This window comes from Papaver somniferum, unplaced genomic scaffold (assembly GCF_003573695.1).
Source record: "Papaver somniferum cultivar HN1 unplaced genomic scaffold, ASM357369v1 unplaced-scaffold_30, whole genome shotgun sequence".
NCBI lineage: Eukaryota > Viridiplantae > Streptophyta > Magnoliopsida > Ranunculales > Papaveraceae > Papaver > Papaver somniferum.
Genome location: NW_020641040.1, coordinates 537,343 through 552,340, shown reverse-complemented (window position 1 = coordinate 552,340; position 14,998 = coordinate 537,343). Strand labels below are relative to the sequence as shown.

Genomic DNA, 14,998 nt, shown 5'->3' with positions numbered 1-14,998 from the left:
ATAAGTTTTCTGGAATTTATTTCGGTGATTTGGAAGAAAAGATTAAAGATGCAAGGGTGGACGACATCAAAGAAAGTGGAGACCAAGTAAGTGAAGACCACGTTTAAGGTGCTACTGAAAGTCAAACTCGTGTACGTTGTGTACATGAATAATCCTGAATTTTTTATTTCAGTTGAAACAAGCTATGATTTTGGTGTCGTTAGTTACCAGGTCTAGTAAGCTACAGGTGCTAATGATGATTTACGTGGAAACAATTGTAGAGATGATAGTGCAGACCAACACTAAGTCGTTTGTTTCTGATTAAAGGTAGAATCTAGACATACTGTGAGATGATTCGTATTTGGAAGACACGTTTGACATATACTGACGTAAGGCTGGTAGTTTCCAACTGGATGTTACTGATTGGTGTTAACAGAGGTTGGCAGAGGTTCCGACATGAAACCACCTGTGTTTTGGAAAAGCTGACTAGGTGGAGGAACATTGATGTGATTGGGAAACTACCATCTCCCTAATCAGAGTATAACCGAAGATTGTGACATGAAATTGGAAAGGGACATGACTAACGGGCGCATGTGAATAAACACAAGTCTTGCAAAGATGATAAAGACGAGAAAATCATACACGGCTCTAAGCGTAGTCTTTATAAAAAAGGTATGTTTCGTAAACCTAAATCTGACATTACGTTGATTAAGGGTGATTATTATGTTTGTAAAATTCCTGGCCATACGGGAATAAATTGTAGACAACATAAAAACCTTAATAAGTAGAAATTTAATGCTAATTTAGTTGAAACAAACTAGAACAAGTTCAATGGCATGATGTCGGAAGTTATTTTAATAACCAATGTGAGAGACTGGCGGGTGGACTCTGGAGCCACTAAGCATGTTTGTTCAAACAGAGACATGTTCACCTCTTATCAGAGGATAAGTGATGTCGAGAAACTCTATATGAGAAACTCTTCTGCGACAGAGGTTGCATAAATGGATATGTCGAGCAGAAGCTCATATTTGTAATGTTCTCACATTGAATGAAGTTTTCATGTTCCGAGCATATGCAAGAATCTTGTAACTTGTTCCGTTGTAGATGGTAAAAGACAACGGTTATAAGACTTAGGGTCTATATATGCTTAACGGAAAAAATGATGAAGTGAACTTAGTTGGTTCTTGTGTTTTTTTTTGTGTGATGGTGTGTTTTGCACGTTATACTTGGAAACGTAAAATTATAAGTCAATGTATAAACTGGCTAGCGTAGGCTGCGTACCCAAATTTAGTTTGGATTTTTGAACACAAAAGTTAAATCTTCGTAGAATCAAAATATGCTATAAAACTTTTTAGCAAAATTGTTAAGAAACAAAACCAATTAGAAGCCTTGAACATAACAACCGTATCCTTAAGGAGATGAAATTGCCATGTTGGTTAGTTCAGGATTACCTGCGGCCTTGTGGGGGAAGGCAGTCCTCTTAACTAGTATATCCTGAATAGAGTACCCTTTTAAGGATCAGATGAAACTCCATATAATTTATGGAAAGGTAGGTGACCTTCTTATGAATGCGTCAAAGTGTGGGGGTGTTTAACTAAGATTGTCATTCCTCTTCCTAAAAGAACTAGATAGAAACCAAAAATATTGATTGTGTCTTCATATAGGGTATGCTGAGTATACTTTTACATTTAGATTTTTGGTTATCTTTTCTAATTTTTTCTGACTTTGGTGTGAATATTATTACGAAATCTAGGGATGCTGAGTTCTTTGAACATGTTTGTTTTTAATCATGTACCTCATTAGAGATGTGATGTTGATCCCCTAGATTTATTTTCAAATAGTCAGAACTTATCTTAAAGGAAGATGAAGCTTAGGTTGAGCCTAAGAGAAGTAAAATAATTAGACTTGAGACTTCTTATGAAGCCGAATTCATATCATACCTAGCAATCCTTGACATCTACTAAAACTCCATTCTGGCAAGAAGCTTTATTTAGTCAAATGGACTCAGTCTGTCGGAACCAGACCTGACCATGGGTTGTAATGAGTTTCTAAGAGGAAATGTAAGGTAGATTGAACTGTGGAAAAATATACGGCTATGTTGGTAGCTAAAGGCTATAAACCAAAAGAAGGTGTAGATTTAGTTGATTCTTACCTGTGACGAGAATTACTTCTCTTGAGATACTAATTGTCATTGCTCTCATAAACATCTTGGAGATACATTAGATGGATATTAAGACAGCTTTTCTAAAATATGAATTAGATAAAGAAATTTACATAGACCAACTTGAGGACTTTGTAGTGAAAGGTTATGAAGACAAAGTTTATAAGTTGAATAAATTTTTGTATGGTTTTCAAATAAGCACGTAAATAGTGACATGGAAAATTTGATCATGTGATAATGTGTAGTGGATTTAAGTTAATGAATCTGACAAGTATATTTACAAATAACTTGTTAAGGATGCGTGTGTGGTTTTGTGCTTGTATGTTGATGATATGCTTATACTTGATACAAACATAGATGTGATTAATTCCACTAAAAACATGCACTGAATGAGAATGTTGACTTAAAAGACTTAGGCCCTTTAGATGTAATCTTAGGGATGAGGATTATAATATAATCAAATATTTGTAGTCTTAGTCTTTCTCATTATGTTGAATTTGTGCTTATAAGATACAATCAGTCTGATTGTAAGCCTGCGTGTACTCCATACGATTATTCTTGTAGACTCAAGAAAAATAAAGGTAATGGAGTATCTTAACTTGAATACTCAAGAGTTATAGGATGCTTGATGAATTAATGAACTGTAAGAGTCCATACATTGCCTATATTGTAAGTAAGTTAAGTAGATTTACTTGTTGTCCAGAGCAAGAGCATTGGGATGCACTTAGTAGAGTATTAGGATACCTAAAATACTCTATTACCTTTTGTTTGATTTATGAAAGGTATCTTGATTTTATTGAGGGACTTTGCGATGCAAACTGGATAGTTGACTCAGAGGAGTCTGAGTCTACGAGCGGATATGTTTTCACTCTAGAAAGAGGGTTTGGTTTTGAAAGATTTCCAAACAGACATATATTGCTCAATTCATTATGGAATCTGAGAGTATTGCGTTAGATAAAGCATGAGAAGGGGCCGAGTTCCTAAGATGCTTTTTAGAAGACATTCCTCTCTGACATAGGCCTGTACCAGCTATATCTATACATTGTGTGAGAGAAGCTATAATAGCTAAAGATAAAAATAACTAATCTCAATCGGCGTTATTTCTATTGACTAGATAAAGTCCAAGGAGAATATCGCACAACCTTTGAAGGAAGGTTTATACAAAGAGATAGTTAAAAGTGCATCGAGGGGGATAGGGCTTTAAGCTCATAAATTAAACTTTCCATGAAGGATACTCAACCTTGCTGACTGGAGATCCCAAGATCAAGTTTTCGAATGAGACAACTAATTTGTGGTGGGTAAAGGTACACACTGTCAGAGAATTTCATTCTCTGTCCCTTCCCTATAGTGTAGACGTGATAGTGTGGCTGCATGTGAAGGATGACTTTTAAGAAGTCTTAATGAGTTCTATAGTTTCAATTTAAGATTGAAGTGGGGTGTAGCAGTAACACTCTTTATGGAAACTCACCTATCTGAATGAGGAAGTGGGGCCGCTTCCTATGAGAATATGAGCTTTGATTCTCTAGAGCATTCTGAGAAACAGGATATGTCTAGGGCCAAATTGGAAAAAATGTCACGATCTTGGCAGCAACCTTGGAGATATCATCCGTGGTTATTATCGCGAATCACAACAAACACTGGCAGTTCAAGACATAGTTCAGTGTCTCTAGCAAGTAATTCCATTAATATCTCACTAAGCAAAGGTTCAAGACCTCATGGACACCTCTGCCTAAAATGGTATTTCCTGCGTTTTTTTTTTTTATTATATGATTTTCGTTTTTGATGATTTTGGTATTATTGGAACTTAGGACCTAAGGGTTCACTAGTTCACTCTTTTTCACTTTGGTGAAAGATACGTTTAGACTCGCCATGTGAGAACTAAAGATGAAAGCTCTCTACACTATTATAATTTCTGCAATCCATAGTATGACCCTGGGGTCAACACACTTTTGTGTGAGGGAGAGGATGTAGAAATGACTAGTATGATTTCAACACTTGCACGATCTGTCTATCTGTTCAGTCTGTTTGGGTCGTGAGATTGGGATGTTGATTTACCAGGATCTATCTGTGTTTTCATGTTTTATTGAGTTTTCATTCATGTGGGGGATTGTTGGAAAACGATTAATAAAAAAGGATTTTTAAAGTTTTGATAAAACTTATAACTTTTGTGGATGAAACTTATTAGTCCCACATTGTGGAGTTTCCAATTTTTAGTAGCTTTAAGAGACTATATAAACCTTTTAGTCCCACATCGGGGAGTTTTTCTTCTTAAGTTGTATTTGTCAATTATATAAACAAATTCACTACTTTTATAAAATCTATGGGAAAGGGGTTGCTCTATATTTTAGAGGGACCCCAAGGAAATAAATATTTTATATTGTTTTCTCAAGCGTTAGCGATTTTCCTTAAGAGTTTTTTTTTCGGAGCTGCCAAGCTCAAGTTGAGCATCTACTACGCTAGTCACTACACCAAATTCAACATTTAACAACCCATATTAGCAACAGAACTAGAGTTGTTGCTAATTAGAACAAAGAAAAGCTGTTGCTAAATCTTAGCAACTGCTATTTTCAGTTGCGGATCTCGCAACGGCCACGGTAATGTTGCTAGTAGCAACTGCGGAGATCATAAGCATGCGATTCACATGCTTCTAGGTAACACTTTTGAACTCTTTTTTCCACCCATATTTTTGATATGCTTTCAAGTATGGATATACTTTTTCCCCCTTGACTCCTTGACCCCTTGACCTTAAACAATCGGGATGTCTTATACTTGTTTCTATCAAAGAGATAAGTTTCTCTTCAACCTCTTTCTTCTTCCTTGCTTGCAGAGCAGCCACAGCCGAAACCCTCTCTTCCCCAACCCTCTTTCTCTTTATTCCTCTATCTGCAGTTTCTCAATCTCTGCTCTTCTTTCAATCTATATATCTCGATTTCTTCTTTTATTTCTCATTTAGAATTTGATTTGTTTTTGATTCATGGTATTTATTGGAAACGATGAAGAACACCTAAAACCCAGAATACAGACTCTTCTCCAAACATCTTCATTGGTTGAAGATGATCAAGATCTGGGTTATATGGGGTAACTCTCTCTTCTCTATTATTTATATCGATTTTCCCCAAAATCTTCGATTAGGGTTTCCAATTTTATGTAATTTCGATCTTTTAAAATGATTTTGTCACTTGTAATTTCAATTAGGGTTTCATTAAAAGTCAGCGTTTTTTATATGCTTATTGTGGTTTGAGATCTGTTTTACATTATGAACGAGGTGAAGAAATGGAGACTAATAGTTATTTCTAAGTGATTATTCGTGTTCTTCAGTTTTAATGTTGGTTTTTATTTCTTCTTTTTATTTCAAGAGAAAAAGCTAGGTTGACTATTTCGATTTCTATAGAATGGGTTTAGCTATTTTCTTATTTTCTACTATGTTCAAACAAAATTAGAGTTCTGCAATTTTTTCATGGCTGGTTTGAAGCTATCATTTTGTTGTTGATGAAATTTTGTTAGGTTTGTATTTTGACTAAATGAAACTCTGTTGATTAGTTGATGAAAGATGGAGTGTGCTTGTATATTTCAGTTGGTATCTATACTTAACCTGTTTGAGTGAAGTCCTGGAAGGGTTTATTCCTCTTTGGATCTTTTTGGACTTTTAAAAATAAAAACATGGAACAGAGAAGTTGAAATTGTTTAGGTTCTTGCTGTTTAGAACAGAATTTGATATGAGTTCGAAAAGAAAGTATGAAATGTCTAATGTACATGGGATTTTGTATAAGTGCAGCAGTTGTAGTTCATGAATGAACATGTTTTGTAAGTTGATGAAAATGATGTGATGTCCAAGTTAGTATCACATCTAATTGAATTAGTATGAAACTGGACATTCATCTGCTAAGGATGACACATTTGCTTATTGCAGGTTTAACTGACTAGCAGAATGAGGATGAGACACTGGCTGAGGAGCAAAATGAACAGGTTTGATCCAATTACTAGTTCTATTATTTTTTTCCAAGAATTTTCCATTTTTACCGAGAAATTGTTGCTTGCATGATGTATAGGAAATGGGCCTGAGTGACAGTGATGATGGTAACAAGAAGGTATGCTGAAGAGACATGCTGAAGTTGCTAACAAGAAGGCTCCCCCTGGTGACCTCAAAAGTCAGGTAAAAATCTTCTACCATTTTGCTTACAATATTAGATTGTTACGTTGGTGAACGTTTTCTATAGTGTTCTAATTTTCTGAAATTTTGACTTGTTTACAGTTGGTGTAGAGATATGGTGAATTTGGGTGAAATATAATTGAGCCTATCTACTGTTATGTCTAATGCGGCATTAAGTGTGAAATTTTTATTTACGTTACTTTTTGGTGTAAAAAAGTTTAATTATCACTCTGCTTAGTTATTTTATTTTTAGATATTTCTTCTCACTGCCGTGGAAGTGTTACTGGTACAGTTAGTGGCGGAAATCATCCACAACAAACACAACTTCAGATGGGAATCCCATTCTGGTTAGTATTAGATCTTATTTGTTTGATTTACCTTTGAATTAGTGTTTTGATTACTTTACTTTACTTTAGTTTAGATTTTTTTTTTTTTTTTTTTTTTTTTTTTTTTTTTTTTTTTTTTTTTTTTTTTTTTTTTTGATTTAGTGATATAAGCTATGACAGGGATTGATGAACTTTAGTGTTTCAATTGGATTCACCTTGACTGTCTGCCTCACGTAATGTAACATGCATGCTTGCTGTCCTTAAAGGTAGATAATCTACTAAACGGCAGCTTAATTGGATACGGATTACCAAATGACAGCTTGTTGTGGTGGCGAAACATGAGTATAGGCATTCTTCTAATGTAATCTACTAATGCATGTTTTTCTTTTATGGCCTTAATAACAGTTGTTTAATGTAAAATCGCCAAATGGATTAATGACAGGGCGGGTAAAAAAAGTATAACATGTGAATGCTTCACATTGTTTACCGTGTTGGAGACTTGGACAAGACCATAAAGTACGTTTCTTAGGGGTATACATATCCTACTGCATGTTTATTAGTTATAGTAGATGTTTCATAGAAAAATAATGTATTGTTTTTTCAGATTCTACACGGAGTGCCTTGGGGTGAAGCTGCTAACATGATATACTTGAATAGAGATACACAAATGCTTTTCTTGGTTACGGTCCTAAAGATTCACATTATGTGGTTGAGCTCACTTATAGTAAGTAGTCTAATCCAGTAGCTTTCTTCAACATTATTTCGCAACTCTGCCAAATGCTAGAAGCAAGTGAATAACATTTTCATAATTTTGGAATGTCAACGGTGTCTTGTTGCCTGATCGTTTTATACGATTTTGTAGGTTATGGGGTCGACAAGTATGATATCGGAAATGGTTTCGATCATTTTGGTATAGCAGTTGAGGATGTAACTTTATCTTGCATAAAGTACATTATTTCTCAGTTATTTGCATATTATCTACGACATATGCTGCAAAGGTTTCTTATTTATTTACCTTGACACTTCCGTTATTCTAAAATTCAGTTTGCACTTACGAAATAAGCACTTAGGTATACTGAAGTAATGAGAAAAGTTGGTCTTGTCAAAGGTGGCAGTACTGTAATTGCGTTTATTGAAGATCCAGATGGTTACAAGTTTGAGCTTTAGAGAGGGGACCTACGCCAGAGCCCCTGTGCCAAGTAATGCTTCGTGTAGGTGATCTTGACCGCGCCCTAAGTTACTATGAGAAGGTAAGTTTTGTTCGTTAAGGACATGCAACCATTTTCAAGTTATGCTTTGAATGCACCATAATCTCTTAGTACATATTTATGCTTCTTGTAATAGGGGTGCGTATTCCTCCCCTTCACATTTACTTCAATGTCTATAATTTCTCTCTCATATCCTGTATATATAGTAAAAATATGCGTATCTTATGTTGTCCTATGCACATATGTACTTTGATGGTATTGTTTGTTGATCGCAAGTTTGTTACCCAAAAGTGTTGTGGATGAGAAACTTGCTACAATGTGTGTGTTTCCGTTTCTCTTAGAGGGATTCTTGGTTGTTTTAACTATCTCCTTGAATCAGAATTCAGTTTTAACTATCTTCTTTAAGTTAGCAGCGGCTGTGAACTTCTTGGCATATGTTCCAGTACAACACTTTGATGGAGGGATGGTCAACAATTTGAGTCATGGGAGGCTCACTAGTATGCAGTACAAGCAGCTATCAAGCCACAAAAAGACTTATTAATGGTACAATATTTCTTCTGCTAATGGGTGTCCTTAACTGAAAGCTGCTTGCTAAGGTGAGAATATTATAAACTGTTATAATAATGGAAAATCCCCCCTTTTTCAGTTTATAATATACTAAGATATTAGGTTTTATTAAATACTTGATTAAATGAGATTCATGGATTTTCCTTGATAATCCTTCTTATACTTGCGCAGAAATCCAATTCTTTACCTTTAGCCAAATGAACGAAGCTTTCACATGCGTACACAAAGCACAGGGCATCCGTCTTTCTTCCTTCCATTCCATGAGCACGAGGTGCGATTATTGAAACTCTAATGTCAATACATTCACTCCATCTCAGTTGTATTAGACCCTCAAATCTTAAATGACTTGAGATTATTTCCAAATGCATCATTTGTTTCATGACTCCAGTTCACGGCCTCATAGCCTTAACCTCAAACTTTACTCTTCCAGTACTAAGGGTCCCTTGATGGAAGAACTTAAAGTTATTTGGAGCAGAGGTATTCATACAGTATTTCATCTTAACTAAACAGTATGGGCAGGTACTTCATGTATTTGTATTTCAGTTATTATTTTTTTCTTAGAGACATCCAACAATGTAGAGTCCATTTTCCCTTTGAAACATTTTGTAAGATCCCTTGATGTAATGTTAAGTTAATACATATATCGAGATGACAGTTCTTGTTGTTTCATGAGTTTTGTGTTATGTTTCATAGTTCAATTATAAGTTTGTGTTGAATGTGAGGGTTATTTGATTGAACTATCACAACAGGAAGTATCACGGCAATTACAGGGAACTGGGGTATCGCAACACAAACTGGGTTGGGGATCGATTTTGACTAGGTCAACGAAGACATGACCTTTTTTTGTTGTTTCAAAAATTTAAGAACGGCAAAATCATGTTGCTAAATCTGAACCAGAACAATTATATCCAGTTCTCGTAAAACTAACCCAGAATAGCTCTAAATTTAGCGACAGATATTCTTGTTGGTAAATTTTAGTTTCGCAACAGCTCACTACTGTTGCGACTGCCGTTGCTGACCGAAATTAGCAACAGAGCTAGAGCTGTTACGAAAATCTGCGACATGGTGTTTAGCAACCGCAGAATTCTGTTGCAACGCCGGTCAGCAACATGTTTAAGGTGTTGCTAAACGTTAAATTTGGTGTAGTGAGTAGTAGGTGTAGTAGGGTGTTTTATCCTGGAGATATCCGTCCTGTGAGGGCTATAGCATCACTCTTGAGTGTAGCCGGGGGCTAATGTCTTAAGGGCAACATGTTGAACATGTGACTCACTCTGTTTTTAATTAAAGTTTTGCCTTGTTGCTGTTGCGGAGATCTAGAAAGCTTGTCTGTTTCGTCAAACCGATCACTTCCATTATAAAGAAGCTAATAAGTATCGTAACTTTTACTTATTTGATTTTTCTTTGTTTTTGATTATTGAACCCAACAAAAACTGACCTTAGATTGAATGCGACTCATGTAGGTATTTAAGAGATAGCTTAGACTTAGAGGTTAAAAGGCAAACTGTAAGCTACTGTTATTACAATACTAATCAATTGCAGCAAGGTTTTGTTTTCTCTTTCTTTCTTTCATTTATCTGATGCTTCCAGCCTTCCGATCACTCTACTGTCTTTACATTATTTTATTTTTTTTGATTAAATTTATTAAAGAGGAAGAAAGAATGTACAAAAGGTGGCTACCAGAGGTAACATCAAAAGGAAAGATAATTACATAAGAATGGAGTCCCAGTATAAGATAGCACATGAAAAAATATGCCCTGCAACCGAAGACCAAGATAGAACTAAAGACTTCGCTTCATTTGCCAAATCAGAGCAAGTCTTGAAAGTATGATTTTCTTCAAAAGTTCGATGATTTCTCTCATTCCATGAGATCCAAGTTACTGCATCTGTCTTTACATTATTATAAGGGCCAATTATAAAATAGTCATATTTTTTGTAATTCGATCACAAATTGATCAAATTTTTGTAATTCATTTACAAAATGGTCTTTTTTCATCCGATTTAACACTTTTGAATAAACAGTATTATCTTTTCCGAAAACACCCTCTCTCAAAATACCCTTCCTAGTTAACTAATTCGTTGAAGTGGTGGTGATGAAGCGGTGGTGGTGGTGGTGGTGGTGGAAGCTTAAGAACCTCTGCTATACCCTGAAGGGGAAGCGGTGAACCCTTTGGGTGAATGTGGTGTAACGAACCTGAATGCGGTTTTACGATCCTTAATGCGGTGTAGCGATATGTAAGCGGCACCACCACCACCTACAAATAGCACCACCGTCAAAAAAATTATAATGAAAGCAAAACTTAAAATTGTGTATGGAGGGATAAATATGAAGGACGCATACGTAATTTCATCAACATATTTAACTGTGAGTCACCAGTTAACTCTCTTTTTAACGAAATTATGATCATTTTATTAATGGTTTGTAATAGTATGATGCTTTTGTAAATCGGGTCCTAATGTTAGGACTGTTTTGTACATTTTCCTTATTTTAATATGATACGTGGTTTCGATCAATTCGTTTTGTGTCATAGCGGAGCACAATTCTACGACTTATTTAGTGTTTGGGCCGTAAGTTTTGGTATGTTTTAGTGTTTGGATCCTGAATTTGTCCAATTTAGTGTTAGGGTCGTTGACCCGTTAGTCAACTACATCTTGTGGTCAAACCGTTAGGTGAGTTAACATTCACTATTTACACGTTTGCCATCACCCAAAATCTGTTTAAATCTGAACTGAAAATTCTTGGGCATTCCAGCAAACAGTTTCAGGGCAATTCAAAAATCCAGTCTGAAATTCAATAATTAATCATCTTTCAATCTATATCTCAGAAGTTGATGAAATTTCTTAACTATAAGTATGCTACCATATACAACCATAAGAGGATCATTTCTTCCGTCCAGCATCAAAATTCACGGAGTACACCCCCTACAAATCTATAAATGTTCTCATATGAATTATTTTTATTCAAAGTTCAATACTGATCATCATAAGAAAATGTGATTTGGGGTGCAGAAATTGATGGAGTGGTCTTTAATCACCATAACTGTAAGTTTTGCTGCTAGTGCATCCAAAGCACAAACAATCAATGGATAGTTAATTCGGTAAACAGTAACCACCATCAGTACTGTTGTTTTATCAAAAAAGCCAGAAACACTCATTACTACCAATAGTTTAAATTCACCTAAAATTAAACTCTTAACAATTGTTTGATAATCACGAGCACATGTAAAAAGAAAATTAAATTTTTTATGGCACACGGATTAAAGTAGTTTTGATTTCAAAATAAAAACGTGTGATAAGAGTACCGAAGATTGATACAAGAAAGCAGAGATTGAAGAGTAAGAAAGTGAGTGACTAAGTTAATAAATTACTGAAATAAGCGGATGTCGTTAAATTTGAGAAAGAGGAAAGGAAGATTGATTCATACACAATCATAATATGGGATTTTCTCTCTCCTTTTCGCCTCTGAGAGGCAGAAAACAACAAACTCCGCCGCGAAAAAAAAAAAAAACCCTAAACCTAAATCAACCATGATTTCTTCCATCCTTCTCAGCTAATCTTCAATCCACCGGCTCTAGAGATGTTATATATTTGTTTTAGCTACTAATCAGTAATATGATCATGTTTCTTTTCTCTCAATTACAATGATGGTTCGGTTTCATTTGGTTTTTTGGGTTCATGGTGTAGATTTTTCTTGGAATCTTCGTGATGATGATCAAATCGTGCCAAAATCGGTAGTTTCTCTTCAACTGCAACAACCTTATTACGGGTCTTTATCATCAGGTAAATCTATTCAATCCCTAAAATAGATTTCACCATCATATTATTTCTTGAAGAACCAATCTCTTTATGTGTCAATTGGAGTGTATAATCCTTTATACCTTCACACCTTTTTTCAGATCATTAATAGCATCATAGAGTTGATTCTACCCCCACAGGGAAAAAATAAATAAATTCAATACCCCAATTAGTACTTATAATCCCATTCACAACCGTTCACAAGTTATTCTGTTAAATTCAATCCTATTAAAACCTTTCTCTCATCACCTATGTGTTGTTTATCAGTGACATTTCTTGTTTCTTTTTCTTTCTATTTAGATTTATCTTGAATTCTACTCACCATGCCTATCTTTTGGAATGGTGATGTTTTATCATCTCAATCCCTCAACAAATCACCGAACTTGAGCCTTGTTGCTTTAAGGAAAAAAAAAGAAGAGGTTTTCAATACTTACCCTTGTTCAGCACAAAATAGCTGGTTTTACTGTTTGATTAATGGTCTTGTAATTGCACTTTGCTTAGCTGTGCACTTGTTTTGCCGTCCTTGTTTTGTAATTGAAAAGTTCGGAGTGGATTTTCTATGAGGTTTTTTAGTATTTCTTCGTTATGTTCGGGTTTTTGAAATGGTTAAGAGTAGTAAGGAGACTATTTAGTGTTGTAATTGGGAAACCCTTTAAGGTACATCTGCGCGAGCCATCTTTTAACACCTGTGAAACTCAGTCAACTAGAGTAGACTATGAAGCACTTGGGATATTCGGAAACTTCAGCTGCTGAAGGATGACACTCCATTACCATAGAAACATGATCAAGAAGAATGAACTCTAATAGAAGATGTTGAGTTCGAATACCATAAATATATCTAAAGTTGCTCTGTAACTTATCTGCATCTCCATGGGCCGGTGGAAAATCCACCTTCCTTTGTGTCTTTAATTTAGTCTAGTGTCGCTTTTAAGTTTAGTTAGTAGCTCACATTTTCTGTACCTTTTAATTTTAGTTTCGTTTGTACGTCCTTAGCCTAGTGACTTGTTGTTCTTTTCAGTCTTTGTTTTTTTGCTAGTGTTTAGAGTTCTGTTTATTGCTCATAGTTTGAGTGTAATAGTGTTACTCGTATTATCGTTCAAGCCGAAAAACAAAGAAGTAGGAAGATATCACACGAGCATCTGGCCGCAGCATCAAGATATAAGGACATGACTAGCTTCTACAATCAATTGCTTCGAACACCACTACCACCACCTGAGTTCATACGGACACCGTTGTGTCCATTAAAAGTACAGCTTTTCTTGTGGAAAGCATTGACCGAAGACCTTTTGACCTTCAAAACCAACATCCAGCCCTGATGCAATTCAGATCCGAAGACCGCTATTTTGTTCCAATATCATATTACTGAAGATTTATGGCTGACCAATTTTATTGTAATCGATGAATCTTGGGGCATCATATACTCTCGTGTAATAATCTGTTAGTAGTTTAATAAATTTTATGCTTCAGAAAAAAAAAATCATAATATATTTATAGAGGAGGGAAGTGCTCTGCAACGTCATCCTGACGTTTGCATTCTAGTTCTTTTTTCATGTTCTCTGATTATCTCACCCTGAGACTCAATCTTGCTAGCACTCATCAATTTTTCATTCTCTTTGTGATTCTCACTATCAGTTATATCATTTACAAATCTCTATTACTTCCTACACAACTTCAGATATAAAACCAGTGCAAAATATAAATTTTTCAAACATTAAGAACTGCAAGTACTTCTTCTATTCTCTTGACAAAAATTGCATACATTTCATTAAGTTCAACATTAAAAGTTTCCAAAGTTTCATTCAAAGTTACAATCCATCAAACCCTCCAAACCTTGGAGTTTCAAAACATCAACATACCAAACTTAATTTTAAACATCAGGGGACTAACTTCCAAACCCCAGTCACTACAAACTTCCATCACATTCTCCAAAATAACTTCACCCCTTCAAACTATACATCCATAAAAAAAAACTTCCCTGAACATCATCACACATTTACTTCACCAATATCAAAAAGCAGAAAACAAAGCCGACCGAACTATCAAAAAAACAAAGAAGAAGCTTAGCATCACCAGCATCATATTCAAAAAGGATGGAACAAAGAAAATTACCAGAACAGTTGTTTTGTTAAAAACTTGTTGATCGTTTTCAAGCTTTATGCTCAGGCTGAAAATCTAAACTTTCCTGGTAATTCTGAAGAGATTACCAAAAATCTTCTTCATCAGTATCCCAACCCTCTTCCTCATAACGCTCACTGTCATCACTATCTGATGGAGCGGGTGAAGATCCATTCGAAGATGAAGTATCCTCACTTCCATCATCACCAATCTCTTCTTCAGTATCCTCCTCATCGGACTTGGAAATTCGCATCTTCACATCCTCTTTGCTTGCTCGCCTTCATTCTTGGTGCGTGCAAAGATTTTGGGATTGGAAACCTCATACTCAAATCGGATTCTCACCTTTCTCTCATGATATACCTCCATCTTTCGCTTATCCTCTGCGGTATCAGAATCAAGGTCACTGGTATTTACTTCTTCCACAGCATACTCAAAACCGTCAGATGCCTCAAAATTACTTTCTGTTGCACTACCATATTTTGGTGCTTTGGCATGCTTCTCAGCCAACTCTTCATCCTTCCGTTCACGCCTTGCAAAGTACTTTGGCTTCCATGCATCATACAGATCCCCGATTCTTCTATCCTTCCTCAGACGAGCAGCTTCCTCTTCTTCCCTCTGACGAATTTGTTCTCGAACTCGACGATCTAACTCGGCCTGAACATCGAGTATCAATTTCTATAACTCCTCGGTGCTTAAAGAA

General features: G+C 35.5%; 1 long non-coding RNA gene across 2 annotated transcripts; it reads left to right on the top strand.

Moving 5' to 3' along the window:
* Positions 1-4,961: 4,961 nt before the first annotated feature.
* Positions 4,962-9,033, top strand: LOC113341670. Of its 2 annotated transcripts, none has more exons than XR_003356080.1 (11): positions 4,962-5,218; positions 6,051-6,106; positions 6,190-6,293; positions 6,393-6,637; positions 7,059-7,132; positions 7,221-7,340; positions 7,479-7,614; positions 7,725-7,866; positions 8,238-8,420; positions 8,563-8,662; positions 8,822-9,033. It is a non-coding gene; the product is annotated as an uncharacterized LOC113341670 (long non-coding RNA). The 2 variants fall into 2 exon arrangements; XR_003356079.1 differs by having other exon boundaries at positions 7,022-7,132.
* Positions 9,034-14,998: the final 5,965 nt, after the last annotated feature.